The sequence below is a fragment of the Protopterus annectens genome, chromosome 2.part2 (genome assembly GCF_019279795.1).
Source record: "Protopterus annectens isolate FY-2018-M chromosome 2.part2, PAN1.0, whole genome shotgun sequence".
Classification (NCBI taxonomy): domain Eukaryota; kingdom Metazoa; phylum Chordata; order Ceratodontiformes; family Protopteridae; genus Protopterus; species Protopterus annectens.
In genome coordinates this window covers 777,358,980-777,379,086 of record NC_056730.1, presented here as the reverse complement: position 1 = coordinate 777,379,086, position 20,107 = coordinate 777,358,980, and the positions used below count along the sequence as shown (strand labels likewise).

Below are 20,107 nucleotides of genomic sequence, written 5' to 3'. Positions count from 1 at the left end.
AGCTAACTGGCTCGCTGATAGAACCCACTCAGTCAAAAAAGGGGAAGCCACGTTTAGTAGTAGACCCATAACGAGTAGTGTACTTCAAGGATCGGTCTTGAGGCCTCTACTGTTTGGGATATACTTTTCTGATGTGCAAGCCAAAACCAGTGGTCTGTGGCTGACCAAGTTTGCAGATGACTGCAAGCTGGGTGCTGTCTTAAATTTCCCTAGTATTGTGAACATCTTTCAAGAGGGCCTTACCCAAACTAATGACTGGTGCCAGCAACATGGCCTCAAACTGAATGCCAAGAAATGCATCATTATCCCCTTTGGGGATAATGACATCCCCATTAATTATCACATTAATAACAACGTACTAAGCATGCAAGCAGTCGTGAGAGACTTGGGCACCCAGGTTGATAGTAACCTGACTTTTGACCACTACATTGCCCCTGTTGTATGGAAGGCTTTTACATGGCTCACCTCATAAGTAAGGGTATTTCATCCAGGAACAGGGAGGTCATAACATCCCTGTACTCCTCCCTTGTCAGACCCATTATTGAGTACAATGCCCCCTTTGGCATGTACCTTGCCAAGCACATGCAGCAGCTGGAGAGACCACAGAGGTTCATGACCAGGAAAACCCAGTGTCTCAAACAGCTGTTCTATACAGATAGGCTGAAAGCCCTGCACCTCTCATACAGTCTGCTCAGAGGTGACATGTGTCTGGCATACAAGGCCATCTCAGACTCACTCTTGATGGAGTTGCTGCATATCCATAAGTCAAAATCCACTCAGGCAACCTGCATGCAAGGCCTCAGTCTGGTTTGTGACATTAATAGAACTTGTTGGCAGGATAGATTATTTTATTAAATTGTTTTATATGGTCTTCAGAGTGGTGGTCCACATGTTGTTTCATTTAGGAATTGGAACATGGGTGAATTTCAGAGACTGTTTAAAGTGATAATGAGCAGTGAGATAAATCACAAGGCTGTTATGGTTGCTTGGATGAATCAGCATTTGAATCTTCATATACATAAAAAACTGCATTATTTTCATCAGAATGGCATCTCCACATCTCACAGAATGAGAAGAGGCACAACTGCAGAGTGCTAAAGATAAAATAAGGGACTACTTGGTTAATATGCATGAGTTTAGAAATATCGCTGTCAAGCAAATGTTTTTTTTTTAAACTTAAGAGCACAAAAGCTTTTAGCCCAATTGCTCAGGCAACAGAAATTAGAAAGGGTTGTTGCCAAGCTTAGGGAGCCTGTAACAAGGCAAATAACCAGGAGTCCTGTAGAGGTATTATAAATATTTCAGAAATGTTATGAAAATCTATATGAAGCAGGGCAGTGTGAATGGAAATCAAGAAAATTATAAATGGAAATATTTATGGAAAAATTAAATATGCCAAGGTTACAGGTAGACAAGGCTTCATTAACAACAGTTATGATAGGACTACATGAGAAAAAAATGGTAATGTATAACCAATCTAAAGGAAAGTCTCCAGGAATAAATGGTATTCCTGTGAAAGTTCAGAAGCTCAAAGGGAAGAAAATGACAAAATGATTTGGAAAATTTTGTTTAATAGTATTTTAAAAGGAAGCAACAGCATCCTTGAAGAAAGCTGTGGTGGCTGTAATACCTAAAGATGGTAAAGACCAATCAGATCCAGCTTCATAAAGGCCCATTTTGATTCCAAACCATGACTATAAAGTGTTTGCCTATAATGGCTAAAAGAATGGAAAAGGTGGTGCCAAAACTGAAAGATATGGATCAGAGTGGTTTTATGGAGGGAAGGCACACTTCTGTCAACATTAACAGAACAATAATGATCCAAAAGGAAGCGGAATATAAGACAATACCACTGTTGTTGGTGGGTTTTATTGCAGAAAAAGCATTTGAGAGAATAATCTGGAATTTTCTGAGTAGGGCAAGGGAAGTATTTGCATTCCCTGACATAATAATAAGGTTCATTAAGAGGATATAGGATGGATCAGAGGTGGAAATTAAAGTGGGGGTTCCTCTCTGATGAGTTCTGTTTGAAAAGAGGAACCAGGCAGAGGTGTCCTCTTTCCCCTGTGTTATTTGTGCTGCATTTAGAATCATTGGCAAAGAAAATAAGGGGCTCATAAATTCAAGGATATGATTAATAATGTAATCAAGAAAATCTGGCTTTATTTGCAGAAAATATTATTTTGTACCTGATAAAACAATTGAAGGACAATTCATCATTATGGAACATTCTGAGCCAGTTTCAAGTCTTTTCTGGAGACAAAATTCATGAAGATAAAACAAAGGCAATAGCTGTAAGCTATGCATCCACACACAGTTCAGCAATACCCATATTAATGGGGAAATGATAAAATGAAGTACTTAAGAGTAAGGGTTAAAAATAATTTTGTTATGGAAGCTAAAGATATGTAGGAAGAGAATAAACAAAAGATAATAGAAAAACAGAGAAACTGGATGTTCTCTTTTATGTATATGAATAGCAAGATACAAGCAGTGAAAATGTTTTAGTCCCTTAGTTTTTTACACAGGTCAGACATGTTTTAATCAACCAGAAGAGAATTTATGGACAGCAATTAATAAAGAGTTGAATGATTTTATATTGGAGGGGAAGAGTCAAGTGGGATCAGTTGAGCCTTTCAAAAGAACAAGGTGGTTTAGGATTACTTGATTTGAAGGGTAATTTCAGAGCTACACAGTTGAGGCTGCTATACGTAGCACAAGCAGAAAGTTGTAATAAATGTGGGAAGGGATAATGATGATGATGAAACGGGGGAGAAGCTCAAAAAATAGAGAGATTGTGATTTTGGATTCAGATTCTTAAGGAAAATAACAGTAAGTGTACAGAATAATACACTCATAAGCTAGCAGAAAGTATTCTAACTCAACACGGGAATTGAGAAAGGAGATTCTAACAAAAAGGATGACTGCAATTAGGGATGCAAAGAATAGGAAAATGTGTCTGGAACTTGCTGAAAAAGCTGGCAAAGGAGCCAAGATACTGGCAGCAAATAATTAGAGAGGGAAAGGTAATAGAATGGGAAGAGTCCAAGAATACATTTGAACCACAGACTAGAGATTACCTTCCCTACTGAGGATTGATATCAGAGTGAAAATGAGAAAGGAATAGGGGATCCTAAGTGAAAGACCAGTGCCGGTAGAGTTCGAAGTAGAATCTAAAACAGAAGCTGATGTTAAAAAAGTGTTAATTATTATGGCATATAAAATACTGCATGACAACTACAGGAATCAGTCAGAGGAGGTTAGAAAGGATTGAGGTGAGTGACTGGATAAGCAATGAACAAAAAAACAATGGGAGGATATATGTATGATTCCAAAATATGCAACAAAGTCTATTAGATTTATGTTTTTTTTTTTTTTGCTTGTAAGTGTTTGCTTAGATATTTTTATATCCCAAGCAGACCCCAAAGAATTTTTCCTCGAGTAGACTGCAATTGTTAGAGGTGTGATGGGGAAGAAAGAGGTAGCTGGGAACATATTGTTTGGGAGTGTTATGAGTTGGCAGACTTTAATAAAAATCAATGCAGACTACTCAGTGTGGGTGAGCAAACTGGTGTAACTAAAGAAGCGCTGTGATATGGAATCAGAACTGCCTAGGCACAGTTAGGCCTTGCTAAGTTTAATTCTGGTGGCTGCCTAAAAAACAGTTAATAGAAAATGGAAATTAAAGTATAAGCCAATCATACCAGAAGCAGTGAATATAGTAACAGAGATAAAAGAACTGTATGTGGGATATGTATAAAGGGTAGAAGCAAACTGCATAGAAAAAAATGGAAATTGTGGGAACAATACAGGTAGAATATATTCTGGAGGAGGAATGAGGTTAAGGGAAGACAGCGATTGAATGAGCTATACAATGTTCTATTGACAGGACTGTATAGAAGATTATATGTGATGTATAATGTCTGACACCGAAAGCATGCCATATGGGTTTGTTTTCATTTATATAAATGTATGAGATAGCTAGATATAGATAGACATATAGCTATAGATAATACATTTACAGAAACAAACCCTTCTCAGAGAATGCACTTCATGAACGCACTCTTATAAAAACAAAAAAATGAAGATGTGTCTTGCAACAAACCAAGTTTATTATAGTGAATATTTTTGTCCCTCTTGTTAAACAAATTCACTCGGGTGTTTACAAGCTAGTACCAACATCTCTTTTATGGAAGCACATTGCATGATTTATTACAGCTAATATGATATGCCCAGCTCATTCATGAACCTGTGCCCCTACTGTATATAAAACTACTCTTAAACAAACTTAAACTTTGCTCTACTTCTTCAGCTTCCAAGCGAGTACGTAAGAATAGCAGCCAGTAGCATTGGTTATCTTGATTCAATCCTTACAATTAGGTCAGTCCAGGAATCCCGCATTCCCCCTGTCTGGAAAAAGTCACAGATTATCCCTCTGCACAAAGGAGGAAATTCAACAGACATGAATAACTTTAGACCTATAGTGATCTTATAACCCCTCATCAAAATACTTGAAAAATGTATTCAAAAACAATTGCTACACAACCTCCTGCAAGAAGAATTCATATCCCCTACACAGCATGGCTTACACCCTTCCCATAGTATTAGCACTGCCATATGCTATATAGATACTGTCAGTAAAGCTAGAGATAATGGAAAACTAGTCTCTTCCTTATTTCTAGACTTTTCTAAAGCCTTCAGTACAATTTGTCACAGAAAACGTCTACTTAAGATTTCCTCACTAGATCTCTACCAGCCCACCCTTCTGTGGTTCAAAAGCTACCTGTCCAACAGGTATCAAGTCAGTAAAATGGCATTCCACACTCTCTGCTTACCTGGATCTGTCCTTGGTCTCCATTGTAACATTTTCACCAACACTCTCTATGCTTCCACACAACACGCCACCCTAATAGAATACACAGATGATTCCACTCTCATTTGCACATGTGAGAACATGGTACACCTCCAAAAAAAGTATTTAGGAAGCTTTAGTACACACTGAAACATGGCTTCATAACTCATGCTTAACCCAAAAAGACCACTGTACTACTTTTTTCCCCTAAATCCCTCTCTCGTGAAAAAACTAAATTTAAAATCCTGTCTTGATAATACAATCATTGAAGTCATTTCTCATAGCAAACTATTGAGGATGATAGTGGTTGATAATCTTACATTCAACCTGCATATATAAAATTGCATAAGAAAAACTCCTCAAAAACTGGGGATGGTTTACAGATCCAAAACCTTTCTCACCAACGCAACTAAAACTGCACTTGCCACTCCTTATCTCTGCCTCACTCTTCTCTATGGCATTTCCATGTTTACTAACCTCCAGGCTTTACAAAAATTAAAACTTGAACAATGCTATAACAAAGTTGCTAAATTTGCAGCACATACTCCTTTCAGAACCCACCACTGTGTTCCACTGAAAAGATTAAATTGGTTAGAACTGCCATATCAACTAACGTATATACAATTTCTTACATCTATAAAACTATCCAGCAACCATCTGCCTGTCCAGCACTAAAAAAACATTCAACACAACTATGTTCACAGTCAGTCATTACGATCCAGTGACCAAAACTCCTGCCTGTCTATAAATCTAGCAAATATGCTGGGCATTGCCTATACTCGTGCAAGGTTGCTAAGGCTGGAACTCCTTACCAGTAGCCATCAGGTCTATACCATCCCTCCCATCTTTCAAAACCACTCTAAAAGACTTCCTAGCTAAAGTCTGGCTCTGTGCTCAAAACCAGGATAAACTGTATCCCTAAATGTGAACAGGTATCTTTTCATTCCTTATAACTCCTTACTCTCCCTTCTTCACTTACTTCCTTACTGTTATCTAATTCTCTTCTCTGACTTTCTCTTTAAATATACCATAATCCTGTTTTTCACTCAATTCATATTGCAATTCCCATTTGTATTACACCAACTTACCTTTAATTTCTCTGAGGACTGTCTAAAATGTCTCTAAATATTAAATGATTGTCATATACCTTGTATTGCTTCTTAACTGATGTAATTTTTATTATGACTAATTTGTTATAATGATTTAAAGTGCAGATTTTTTTTATTTTTGAAAAATTATTGTTCTAAAAATGTTTTGGAGCTTTTCTCCCTGGGTCTCAACTGAAAATGGGCTTCTACCCAATCAGACTTTCCTGGTAATCGAATGTTAGTAAGTAAGTAGGTAAGTAAGTAAGTAAATAAATACATATATAAATAAATAAATACTGTGCTACCACATTCTCACAAGCAGAGCTAGATCATTTACACCCTAGAGAAATAGGGTGATATACATAGTATGCTAATGACCACATCTGAGAAATAGTATAAGAATCCTATGCAAGTGACCACATAATGGCAAGGGAATGAATGTCAACATACAAATGACAGCCATTTTGCATGCAAATAACAGGAAACAGACAGCAAAGAATGTACCCTAAGTTTAGAAAAAAATGATCTAAGAGAGTAATTACTAAATTTAATTGAGATGGATAGACTTATTACGATCCATGAAGGAAATAGTTTACAGAAAGTAAATAAGATCAAATGTTAGAAGTTTGATAAAACCGATGAAGACAGTAATCAAGTGTATGAACAGAAATTCATGTGATATAGCAGAAGTAAATAGGATATGTTACTGTACAGCTAAATTTATAACAGATAAGGTCTTACCACAAAAATGCAGAGCAGTATGGGAAATGAAGGAAAAAATTAAATGCCATCATAGAACTATCAAACGGAGAAAATTACAAAGCAATTAAGACAAGAAATGTCACTGTTAGAAGATTATAGAAATAGTAAGAAGTTCAAATGTACAGAATGAGATAAGCTGAAGTAACAGCCAGAGAAAATGAAATGGAATTAAGAAAAGTTCTTAAATGGAAAACCCAGACCCAGATGCAGTACCCAACTTCTGGCTAAAAGTACTAATATCTCTACATAATGATTTAGCCATCCTAAAAAAAACTATAGATCAACAGCTTGCCTTCCAATGATGTACAGAGTCTGCACTGGAACTGATGCCAACACAGTTTATAGTAAGTTAGAAGAAAACTCGGTCATGGCAATAAAACAAAATGGCAACAAAACAAAGTCATATGGAACAAAGGATCATTTGTTGTTAAATATTGTACTAATGGAGAATTGTAAAAAGCACAAGACTGTAAATATGACTCGGATAGATTACAAAAAAGCATTTGACAGCATCCCCCATTCATGGATAAAGCAGTGTTTACAGATGAGTATGATGCATCCTGCATTAATCAGTTGCATTGCAGTGACCATGAAACAGTAGCAAACCACTGTCCAATTAGATCATGACAAAGGGCAAATTATCCCAGGGATAAAAATTCAAAGGGGATATTCCAGAGTGATTCTTTGTTACCATTTTTGTTTTGTCTTGCCCTTAACCCATTAAGATCTTTACCTAAACAGATTAGGTTATGATTTGGCTCACAAAAATCAAGCGTGCTTAAAGATGTCTCATCTATTTTTTTGTGAATGTTGTAAAATCATATAGTTCGTCAGATGAGTTGAAAGCACAACAGCAAGTGGTTAAAACATTTGTAAATGATATAATAATAATAACTGGTATTGAAAAATGTGCAAAGGCAATGTTTAAAGTAAGAAAGTTGCAATACCAAGATAATATCAATCTTGGAGAGGAATGTGATATAAAGGAACTTGAGCAGGAAGTGTATAAATATTTGGGAACTGATGAAGGAACATCACTAAAACATGAACAAATGAAAATAAAACTCATTAAGGAATATTTTAGAAGATGAAAACTAATATTGTTTTTATTTGTGACATTATTAATGTAAAAATAAAAATAAAAATTATTGAAAATTTCCCTGACATCTACAAATAAAGTCCAAGCTGTAAACCAATTCACTCTCCCAGTTTTAACTTACAGTTATGGTGTGATTGACTGATCTTAAAACATACTGGATCAGTTGGACAGTAAAACAATAAAAACAGTTCATGCTTATCAAATGATACATAAAAATGAGTGTACACCAAGGGTATATATCCCTTGCTCTGAAGAAGGTATGGACTTTCTCTAAATTGATTACATGTATAGATCTACAGTTGTTGGAATGCATATATATCTACAGACCTCATTTCATCCAAACACAGTGAAATATTTAAAACATAAGGAGAGGACGTCTAAGATAACCTCTCTGGTTAATTTAGCAGAAGCATTCAACTGACAAGCAGGAATGGAAATGAAACCAGAAGTAGACAAAAAATCAGACAACTGAATGTGCCAAAAGAAGTAAGGAGAAGGATCAGATGAGAAGGAAAGTAATGTGTAAAAGCCATAACTATACTGACAAGTATTGAGATCTCCTGAAATAACCTCACGTTGATTATTATTTCACAAAGGAATGGATAAGGACAGGTGAGTTGAAACTGAAAAATGAAAGGTTAATAATGGCAGCTCTGGGTAGTGGACTACATGCATGTGGGTTTACAAGGTCCATATGAAGATATGAGAGAAGCAAACAAATGTAGGTTGTGTAAAAAAGGATTTGAAATTGTCGCACATCTTGTTGCTGGATGCGATACACTCATGGCAGAGGGCCTGTACACTGAAAGGCACAATAATGTGGAAAGATTGTTGCACTGGCATTGTGCACTCACTACAATATAGAAACATCTTAGAAGCACTGGAAACATGAACCACAAAACATTATAGAGAATGATGAAGTGTACATCATATGAGATCACCAATTACCAACAGTAGAAAAAATAGATGCGAGGAAAAACAGATATAGTAGTTCATGAAAAAAGACAGAAATAGCATTCATCATTAAAATTGCCACACATTGTGATTACAGCGTCTCACATACAGCAAGACACAAAATCACAAAATATCCAGATTTGCAAAGCGGAAATTAGAGGAATGTGAATGAGAAATACCCAGACAGGTGCAATAGTAGTAACAGGAGCAGTGGGTCTAAAAAGAAACTACAGTCATATTTAGATATACTACTAATATGTAATTCCTTATGAATTGCAGAAGTCAGTTATGGGGCCATTGCGGGTGCTATGAAGAGCAATTTTGGCTAACATCAAAGACTGTATAATACCCTGATTTAGGAATGGGGTTCATTCCCGTAATGGTATTAGAAATCCAAAAGAAACCAGACACCTCACACATCCATCTAAATGGTATGTTTACAAAACAAAGTTTAGCCCAGACATATTCATTATTACCCATCATCTATTAATTGGAATATCCTAAAAATCCTACTCTGACAGGAATTCAATGCAACTTTCCTAAATAGCCTTGCGCCCCATAGAAGGAAGAAACTAAAAACAAATTATACACTTTAGCTATTAGAAATGAATAGAATGCTAGTGCATGATAAAGAAAAAAAGTAGAAAGAATGGCAAAAATATAAAACATCACAATATCTCGAAAACGTCAGAATGCTCCACATCTGTACTAAAAAGCAAGTAAACAAATAAAAAAGTATACTACAACATTCAGAACAACTGTTAACACAACCCTAAAAAATTTGGGTGAACCATTAAAGAAATCTGACATCCTGACCAAAAATTCAAGCCTAATCTCTCTTCCAGTAACTCACCACTCAAACAGCAATATAATTCAACTCTTATTTCATGGACAGTATTGTGTCCCTAACCAAGGATTCTCATATCTAATCCTTCCTCTACTCAGCAGCCACGTATCACTACATCCACTTTCACCTTCAAACCTATGCCCTCATCCTATATAAAACATCTCATAAACTCAAACCATGCTCAGCTTCAGCTGATGACCTTCCAAGTAAGTACCTTAAAACACCAGCCAATAGCACTGCCCATCCTGTCTTAATTCTTATAAATAGATCAGTCTAGGAATCCCACGTTCTCTCTCTCTGGAAAAAAATCACGCATTATCTTTCTAGAAGAGGAAATTCAACAGACATTGCTGACTTTGGACCTATAGTAATCTAATGCTCATAGGAGAATAATAGGCTAATTGGCCTGAAGGGCCATTTTAAGCTTAACCAGTAACCAAGGTCTATGAGATGAAGACCTTAGCCATTCGGCTGAACCCTCACACTAAAAAAAATTTTGAAATGTGTACACAGGAACAACTGCTAAACTATTTCCTGCAGGAAAAACTCCTATCCCTCACACAACATGGCTTCCATACCTCCCATAGTAGTAATACTGCACTTCAAACCCTTAAAGCCACTGTCAGTAAAGGTAGATATAATGACAAACTAGTGCCAAAGCCATGGATTAAAACTCAGCACGAAGAAATGCACTGTAGTGCCTCTGGGAAATTGTCCACCCAAGCTAATTACTCCATACTTTACTGGTAAAAGCTCACCCAGACTCTGTTACAACTTGCTGTGAGGGAAAGGTTAGTTTGATTTTGCTGACTTGTATTTTGTATTACTTCATTGTTTTCTTCTGTTTTGTATGCTGTGATTTGTTTTCTTTACATTGAGTTTCACTTGCATTCTGCTTTTAATTGCATATTAAAATTAAGAAAGAGACCATAGTTGTGTCTGTTGTGAGTCACACAGAAATTTTACTCACCCTCACACCCTGGTGTTGTTGTGTTCTTAAACACAAATTTCTTTCTAGTTGTCTGCCCCTTATGTTAATTTGAGCACAATCTCCATCCCTTTCATTGGCTGTTGAGTAAGTACAAAATTATCATTTTGTGAAATCACTCCCCTTCAACTATTTAAATTTATTGGTCATCCCACTGTATTCCATAGAACCAGAATAAAAAGTGCCTTCCCCCTTCTAATGTATTTTGCTCTTTTAAAATTGTTGGCTCACCATTGAGCTTACTTACCCTCTCCTTCATATCTAACTGCTTAGTGCACACTGCAGTGCTTAGTATATTAAACATCTTTTTCTGTCTTATCTTTAAAATCTGCAACATCTGTTGTAAGACCACCAATTATTGGAGAGCTCACATTTTGCCTTTCAGTAGTCATCTTGAGATTAGTGCTTCTGTTTTCTCCTGGTGACAAAGCACAGAGAGATTAATTCCTGGAGACTGCTGATCACCAGAAATCCTAATAACTGCTTCATAGGTGACAGCTTGAAATTTGTGCTTGTATTCTGCTCCTGGTGAGATAAGGAGCAGATTGTATTGATTCCTGGCTGTTTCTGGCTGGGCAGTGAGTGTCTGTGCTTGACATTCCTGATTGGATCTGGTTGCTATTCAAGGCATCTATCAGAAAAAGGCTACAACAAGCCTACAGACTCTTGCATCATCTGGGACAAGATTATGGATCACCAAACAGGCTGTGGCTTGCTTTTCATCTTGGCATTGGTGCTTTTTTTTGCTTCTTGTGAGAGAAGAAGCAAAGGAGCATTGCATCCCAGCATAGTGAAGTTGTGGTGAGACCAACACTAGTAGTAGTCAGGTAGTAGGCATTCAGATGACACCCCTCTTTTCATCATTCTTGGCAAGCTAAGTCTTTGTTTTCAGTAAGTACTGCTTAATTTGTTTCTAACCTCAAAATATCTGTCTAAATACTTCATCCTCGAATTTTCAGGGTCTCCTTATTAGATTCCCCTCAACTGTTTGGCAGTGCCCTGTATCGACGCAGAGACCTTGAGTGACATTTATCCAGTAAAATCACATTTGAACTTTCACCAGTACCTACTTGCACACAGGACAACTAGTTTGCAATGACAAACACTGTCCTCAGAGCTGCAAACCATATACTCCTGACACTGCTTTATAGTCTCACTCCAACTGTCTAATCAATAAAAAGGGACTGTTGCCATGGATATGAACTTTTCCACTATTTCCATTACCAGCTTGGTGTATATGGGCATCCTGAAGCAATGTAGAAATTGCCTCATGTTTTCTGACAACCACTTAATTCTCAAACAAACTGATATAGTATGTCAGAGATGTATCTATACAATGTCATGGGAGACAAAGCTCTCACATAAAAGTACTCCTAATCTCAATAAGATTGTCAGTAGTATACCCACTGTACCCATCACGCACAATTCAAAGCAGTCATATAGACCCCCAGATGCTGAGGCATTTAAATGCAACCTTTCTAAACCACAAAGACCTCCAGGACTAAGTCAACTTAACAAATGCCCTCAGCAGCTCCAAATGTACTCTTTCAAAACAACACCCACATCAACACATATAGTCACATCTCACAAGCCACCAGACAAATCAACATTCTGGTCATTGGAGCCTCCATCATGAGACACACTGATGTCCCTCTTACCAGGCTGAGTAAGGAGAACGTCAATCAGTAGCTTATCAGGGCTAGGATCTGCCACATTTTGTACACGCTCAGGTCATTGTGCCACAATTACCAGTATGACTCAGTCATAGTCCATGTAAGTGTACATGATCTGAGACATACCTCCCTAGACTATATGAAGAGAGACATCATGGAGGTCTTGGAATATGTGTCCCAGGCTGGTATGAGCCTAACATTAAGCAGCATTTTACCTTTTCCAAGGATGATGCCACAACACAAACAAAAGATGAATAACTTTAATAACTGGCTTAGTTTCTAGTGTCATTCTAAGAGAGTGCAATATTTGTCAGCATGGAAGGAGATGGTCAACAGACCACACTGCTTTGCCAGGGATGGTCTGCACCTCTCCTCTCTAGGCTTTCGAATATTATCCAAAACATTGCCTTCCCCACAGTGCCTTTTTTAAGCAATGCCAAACTGAAAGTACTTCCCAACATAGCAAATCAAAATCATGGAAATCTAAAGGTATTACTGCTCAGTGCTAGGAGTCTAAATGAAAAATTCCATTCCCTAGAAGTTCTCCTCACCGTAGAGGATGCTATCTGTGCGGTCACTCAGACATGGTTTAAAGCCACAGAAAGCACACCAACACATTTAGACCAGCTACTACACAGACAGGGAGTAAAGGTAGTGGTGTCTTGATTTACATCAAAAATAAATATATCTCAAGGCTGGTCAAACAGGACAATGCACTTGAGCCACTTCCTATTTCAAATTACCATAAGCAAAATCCAATACCACTTCCCTGCAAGTTATAGGTCCTCCTCTATGGCCCCAGAAACCAATACCATGTATTTAAACTTATTGGAAACACTCACCATCCAACCCAATATCATATTCATGGGCAACTTTTATTACCCTAGTATTAACTGGGAATCCTATATGACACCAAATGTACAGGCACAGAGATTCCAAGATTTTGTAAACACAAACTCCCTGGACCATACTGTTAGTACACCAATCAGGGGTGCAACAATACTGGATCTGGCCCTCACTAATATGGGAGAGTGCTGCACACTCCCTACTGTAATGTCTTCCTTGGTAGGGTTAGACCACAAAATGGTCTCTTTTGAACTAAACATAAGACCTAGACCCCCAGCTAAACCTGGAATATTCAGGAACTATTCTAAGGCTAACATCCTGCTATTAAGTGAGAACCTAAAAGAATTCCAAGCCCCCATAAACCCTGAGAACACTGCTGCCTATGCAGAACTGTTGACAGAAACACTGTACAAGCATGTTAATAGCTGACTAGAGGCAGCTGTAAGCACCAGTAAGAAGTACAGAAATAACTCAAAAAACAAGTCACCCTGGTGGAATCACAAAATCAGTAGGCTGTATAACAGGAGGAAGAAAATCATGGCCAAAATTAGGAGGTGCAGCATCCAGCAGGATAAAAGCACTGTCATCAAACTAAACAAATCAAACAACTCAGAGGACAAATAAAGTCTACAAAAGCCAAATTTGAAGCAAGTTTGGCATCGCAGGCCAAGGACAACCACAAATCATTCTTTAGTTAAGTCCACAACTTCAAAGGCAATAGACAATTGTGTGCAGCATTTATTGTAAATTTAGCCGCCTACAGTGGATATAAAAAGTGTACACACCCCGTTAAAATGCCAGTTTTTTGTGATATAAAAAAATGGGACCACAATAAATCATTTCAAAACTTTTCCCACCTTTAATGTGACCTATAACCTGTACAATTCAATTGAAAAGCAAACAAATCTGTAAGGGGAAAATATAAACGTACAATACGCTGGTGGCATACGTGTACACACCCTTAAACTAATACTTTGTTGAAGCACCTTTTGATTTAATTACAGCATTCACTCTTCTTGGGTAGGAGTCTATCAGCATGGCACATCTTGACTTGGCAATATTTGTCCAGTCTTCCTTGCAAAAGTGCTCCAAATCTGTCAGATTGTGAGGGCATCTCTTGTGCACAACCCTCTTCAGGTCACCCCACAGATTTTCTATTGGATTTAGGTCTGGGCTCTGGCTGGGCCATTCCAAAACTTTAATTTTCTTCTGGTGAAGCCATTCTTTTGTTGATTTGGATATATGCTTGTGGTCATTGTTGTGTTGAAAGGTGAAATTCCTCTTCAGCTTTCTAGCAGATGCCTGAAGGTTTTGTGCCAAAAGTGACTGGTATTTGGAACTGTTCATAATTCCCTCCACCTTGACTAAAGCCCCAGTTCCAGTTGAAGAAAAGCAACCCCAAAGTATGATACTGCCACCACCATGCTTCACCTGGGGATGGTGTTCTTTTGGTGATGAGAAGTGTTGTTTTTGTGCCAAATGTATCTTTTGGAATTGTGGTCAAAAAGTTAAACCTTGGTCTCATCAGACCATAACACATTTCCCCACATGCTTTTGCGAGACTTGATGTATTGTTTTGCAAATTTTAGCTGGGCCTGGATGTTTTTCTATGCAAGAAAAGGCTTCCATCTTGCAACCCTACCCCATAGTTCAGACATATGGAGAATATGGAAGATTGTTGTCACATGTAGTACACAACCAGTATTTGCCAGAAATTCCTGCAGCTCCTTCAGTGTTACTTTAGGTCTCGTGGCAGCCTCCCTGACCAGTTTACTTCTTGTCTTTTCATCAGTTTTGGAGGGACGTCCAGTTCTTTGCAATGTTACTGTTGTCCCATAATTTCTCCACTTTTTGATGATTGTCTTCACTGTGTTCCATGGTATATCCAGTGCTGTGGAAATTATTTTGTACCCTTCTCCTGACTGATACCTTTCAACAATGAGATTCCTTTGATGCTTTGTAAGCTCTCTATGAACCATGGCTTTTGCTGTAGCAGGCAACTGACTAAATGTCAGGAAAATCCTGCTAGGACAGCTGAACTTTATTTGGGGTTAATCAGAGTCTCTTTAATTGATGGCAGGTATCTACCCAAGAAGACCGAATGCTGTAATTAAATCAAAAGGTGCTTCAGCAAAGTATTAGTTTAAGGGTGTGCACACTTATGCAATCAGCATATTGTACGTTTTTTATTTTTTATATTTTTTCCCCTAACAGATTTGTTTGTTTTTCAATTGAATTGTACAGGTTATAGGTCACATTAAAGGTGGGAAAAGTTTTGAAATGATTTATTGTGGTCTCATTTTTTATATCACAATAATGTGGCATTTTAACAGGGTGTGTACACTTTTTATATCCACTGTATACTGAGCCAGACGATATAGCAAACCTCCTGGCTGATAAATTCAGCTCCAACTTTACCCCTCTCTTTCCCTCAGGATATATCATCAAATATAACTCCCCCTACTATCACTAGGAAACAAGTCCTTAATGCTTTCTCTAAGACTAAGGAAACTGCATCAGTGGGCCCAGACAGTATCCCAGGATGCCTTTTAAATAGCATGAAACATGACCTATCAGGGCCTCTGGAATTACTATTTATCTATAGCCTCCAAACAGGCTTTGTGCCTCACGAATGGAGAAAGGCAACAGTCATTCCTCTGCACAAAGGTGGGCCATCTACAGACCCTGGAAACTACAGACCCATAAGTCTCACTAGTCTTATATGTAAAGCCATGGAAAGAATGATAATGGAGATGATCAATAGAGATATAGTAAACCTCCACTGGACCCATACCAGTCTGGTTTCGTCAAGGGCAGATGATGCCTACTCAACCTGGTGGACTTCTTTGAGAAGATCACCAAAGCAATGGATGAGGGCAAAATCATTCACACTGCCTACCTTGACTTGGCCACGGCATTTGACACAATACCCCACTCCAGCATTGTTGAAAAACGCAAGAGGTTGGGTACAAACCCATATGTCACCCAGTGCATAGCCAACTGGCTCACAGACAGGACCCAGGAAGTTATAATTGGGGAGTCCACCTCTACAAAGAGGCCATTCGGAAGTGGAGTCCCTCAGGGATCAGTCCAAGGACTGCTCCTTTTTAGCATTTACTTCTCAGGAGTCAAGGCCAGTGTCAGTGGTCTCTGGCTTACTACATTTGCAGATGATTGCAAATTAGGAGCTGTCATTGCATCTCACACTGACACCAATGTTCTCCAGGAGGGGCTGACCCAGACAAACAACTGGTGTCAGAGCCATGGACTAAAGCTAAATGCCAGAAAATGCATAATAGTATCTTTTGGGAAGTCATCCATTCCTGGTAACTATCATATTGGCAACACACCCCTTAGAGATGACCCAGTAGTCAGGGACATAAGGACACACATAGATAGTAATCTAGTCTTTGATCATCATGTGTCTACAGTGGTGAGGAAATCATTCTATATTGCTCAACTTATAAACAAAGGTATGGCATCCAAGTCCAAGGAAGTCATTGTTCCACTGTATTTGGCATTCATCAGACCTATTACTGAGTACAGTGACCCTTTTAGTATGTACCTAACCAGCCATATCCAACAATTGGAATGTCCACAGAGGTTCCTCATTAATGAATACAGAGTGTAAGTAAAATGTCCTATGCAGACCGTTTCAAGGCCCTATCCCTGTTTTCTGTCTCCTACAGGCTTTTGAGGGGAGATCTGTGCCTAGCATTATCAGACCCCACTCTGATGCACCTTCTGCATATCCACAAAACAGTACCCATTCTAAAAACTTAAACCTTGCCTGTAATCTAAATAGGACCTGCTGGAGAGATAGGTATGTATCTCAGAGACTACACAGTCTATGGAACAAGCTCCCCATCCATGTGATGCAGAGTTCTTCCCTAACCCAGTTCAAGTGCAACTTGGACAATTGGAAGGGAACCGGAAATTCATCTCTGGTTTGGCATCTCTGCCTTTAATGGACACAGGTAACCTGCAAATGGTCTCCCAGGCCCATGCCTTATACTTATCAAGGGTATCAGAACTTGTCAGAGATTAGGGATGCATGGCTAGGCTTAAAAAGGCCCTTGTGGTCATTGGCCTAGTAAACACCTATGAATCTATGTTATTATCTTTCCTAATGTTATTAAAGTACTGTAACTGCTGTGCTGAACAGTGACAGTTAACAAATATAATAAATTGTTGTAAATGACAAGAATGCATGGAATGAAATGCATTAAATATAATAATATAAGTATTAAGATTAATGTACGTGCACATTTAAAGTTGGGAGACGCAGGGCTGAAAATTCAAACTCATCAGAGATGGTAGTTACAGCAGTAAGCAGTTAAGTACATTATGTTGATTATTGAATGATAAGTGAGATTAAGATTATTGATGCTGCACATTCTAATTTTACCACTGTGAGGTTAGGGAATAAGAACAGAACTAGTGATGTGAAGTTGTTAATCTCGCCGATTATTCTCACTGATGGGTTGGAGCCGATCCTCGGCTCTGACACGGCTGATAGCAAGCTCAAGGTTTGCCAGTAGCTCGAGACCAGCCCCTTATCCCACCATGCACTGCTAGAATTACCTCAGATCTAGTTTGCCGCGGCAAGAGAGATCTCGGTGATCCAGATAGCTCGGACCATTTTAAAAACAGAATTAGCAGAAAATTTTTAAAAAGTTTCCTTTTTGATATATTTATGTAGTGTGTGTTAGTTCCATTAATTTTAGATAGCTTAGACAGTTTAGATAGTTTAAATTGTTTTAAATTAGGAAATTGTTGGCTTTTTAGTTTGTGTGGGCCTTTAGCCCCTTTTCCTACTATTAATCCCTTTAGTAGTTAGGTTTTTTTCTGTGAGACTCTTAGTCCCATATTTGTATTATATTTTTATTTATATATATATATATATATATATATATATATATATATATATATATATATATATATATATATTACTGTTGTAGATAGTGCCTGGGTTGGGCTTAGTTGTTTGTGAATCTGTTTACTGTTTTTCTCTCAGTATGTCAGAGGATAGGGAGAAATCCCATCCCAAATCGGGTTTTAAAAAATGCCCAGATTGTGGGCAGAAAATGTCCATCACTGATGGACATATTCAATGTGTCTACTGCTTGGGGGCCAAGCACCTCCAAGACACCTGTAGCATTTGTCACTCCTTCTCTACAAGAGTCCTCTTGCAGAGAAGGAGGAAACTTATAGACAGCGGATTGCTACAGCAATCTTTTTCAGAGGTTTTGAATAGCCATGAAGGTGCTAGTACATCTTCTAAATCTTCAAAATCCAAGTCTTCAGATAAGGTATCCAAAAAGGCAAAAATTTCAGGAGGAGGGTCATTGGTTCCACAGTCATCGGAGCTGAGTGTACCTTTGATTCGGAGCCAGCTCTCAGTATTGGAGCCGGTCTCCGAAGTTCCTTCTTCACCTCTGCTCCAGTCAGCACCTTCGGTGCATTCAGCTAAGTCTTCAGTCAGCCTTTCATATTTGGACATGGATCGGCTAGTGCAGAAGCTTTTACAGGCACCAGGACTTGCCAAATTGTTGTTGGCCCCGACCAGCTTGTCGGTGCCGAAGACCATGGGATCGAACTTGTCTACTTCTCCTCCGAGCCGTACTGGACTCTCAGAGCCGAGGGAAGTCGAACCGATGGTGGTCGGACCCTTGGAGCCGATATCCACTCCGGGGTTATCGGCTCCATCTACTCGGATGTCCTCGGCGCCGACTGAGGGCTCTAGGAGCCGACGCTCTCCAGTCGGTTCCGGGGAGGATAGTCGCACTGACTTGTCGGTGCCAACTCTCCCTCTCGGGGCTTCGGCTCAGATGAGCTTGGCTCCTACCTCAGGCTCGGAGCCCAGGGTTTCAGTGCGGGAGGATCGGACGGTACTCTCAGGTCCGTCCACTCCTCCTTGTCGGAGCCATGGTTCCTTCGATGCTATGAGGAGAGTTTTGTCTCCAAAGACAACATCAGCATCGGTTCAGCTTTCCCTCTGCCCTCAAGCTTCTGTGTCTACTTCTGCATCTACCGACCCCTCTAAGCGTAGAGACCCTGAGCCTCAAGTACCCCCACAGGGTGTCCCCTGCTCTTCTGAGACCTCCCTAGACCCCCCCTCCCACTGAGGAGGTGCACAGAAAGAGAATGTGCAAGAGGAGGCACTTAGACTCCCCACAGGAGTCTTTGACATCTGACACGGACTTAGATGAGTCAGAAGGGTCCCCTCGGTCCCCCTCTGAGGATATCTGTTTTGCAGAGATACTAGAGATCCTTAGTTAGAGGGGAGACTGGCAGTCCAAGACCCCTACTGAGGATGAGTCTGTGCTCTTGAAGGCTTTTGGGTCTCAACCTTCCACTTCTTGGGTGTCTCCGCCTTATGATGAGCTCATGGATCTGATCTCTCATAAGGCGTGGGAGTCACCGGAGGCCATGGAACCTGTCCCTCGTAGACCCAATAAATTCATATCTGCCCCAGTCGATAAACCTTTTTTGACAAAAGGAGTACCTGTGGATGCCATGGTGGTGGCTGCAGCCACCAAAAAGGAAGTATCTGAGACATCCTCTTCTATCCATCCCCCTAACAGAGATTCTAGGGTTATGGATAGATATGGGAAGCGCATGTTTAGTTCAGCGACTTTTTCTCTGTGATCACTGAACTACTTGACCCATTTTACAAGACTACAGAGAGAGCTCCTGAAAGAGCTAGGAGATACTCTCCAGGGTACAGTAGCGGCAGGAGTGGCCGACAAATTCAAAGCCAAGCTCGCAACCCTTAACTCAGTAGTGAACTCGTCCATGCGTCTCATATCCTATGCAGCTGATGGTTCGAGTAGAGCCGCTAGTTCGGGCATTGCTCTTCGCAGACAAGCCTGGATGCGTCTCTGTTCCTTTGCAGAACCCTTCAAGTCTTCCTTCATTAATACCCCATTTGATGGCGCATCACTGTTTGGGCCCAAAGTAAAGGAAACTTTAACCAGGTGTGAACAGGAAGGCAA

The 20,107-nt window shown here is 39.3% G+C and overlaps 1 protein-coding gene across 1 annotated transcript in view; it reads left to right on the top strand.

Moving 5' to 3' along the window:
• Nucleotides 1-20,107, top strand: part of EDIL3 (EGF like repeats and discoidin domains 3) — a 3,472,995-nt gene that overhangs the window by 2,739,566 nt on the left and 713,322 nt on the right. The gene's annotated exons all lie outside the window — the stretch shown is intronic.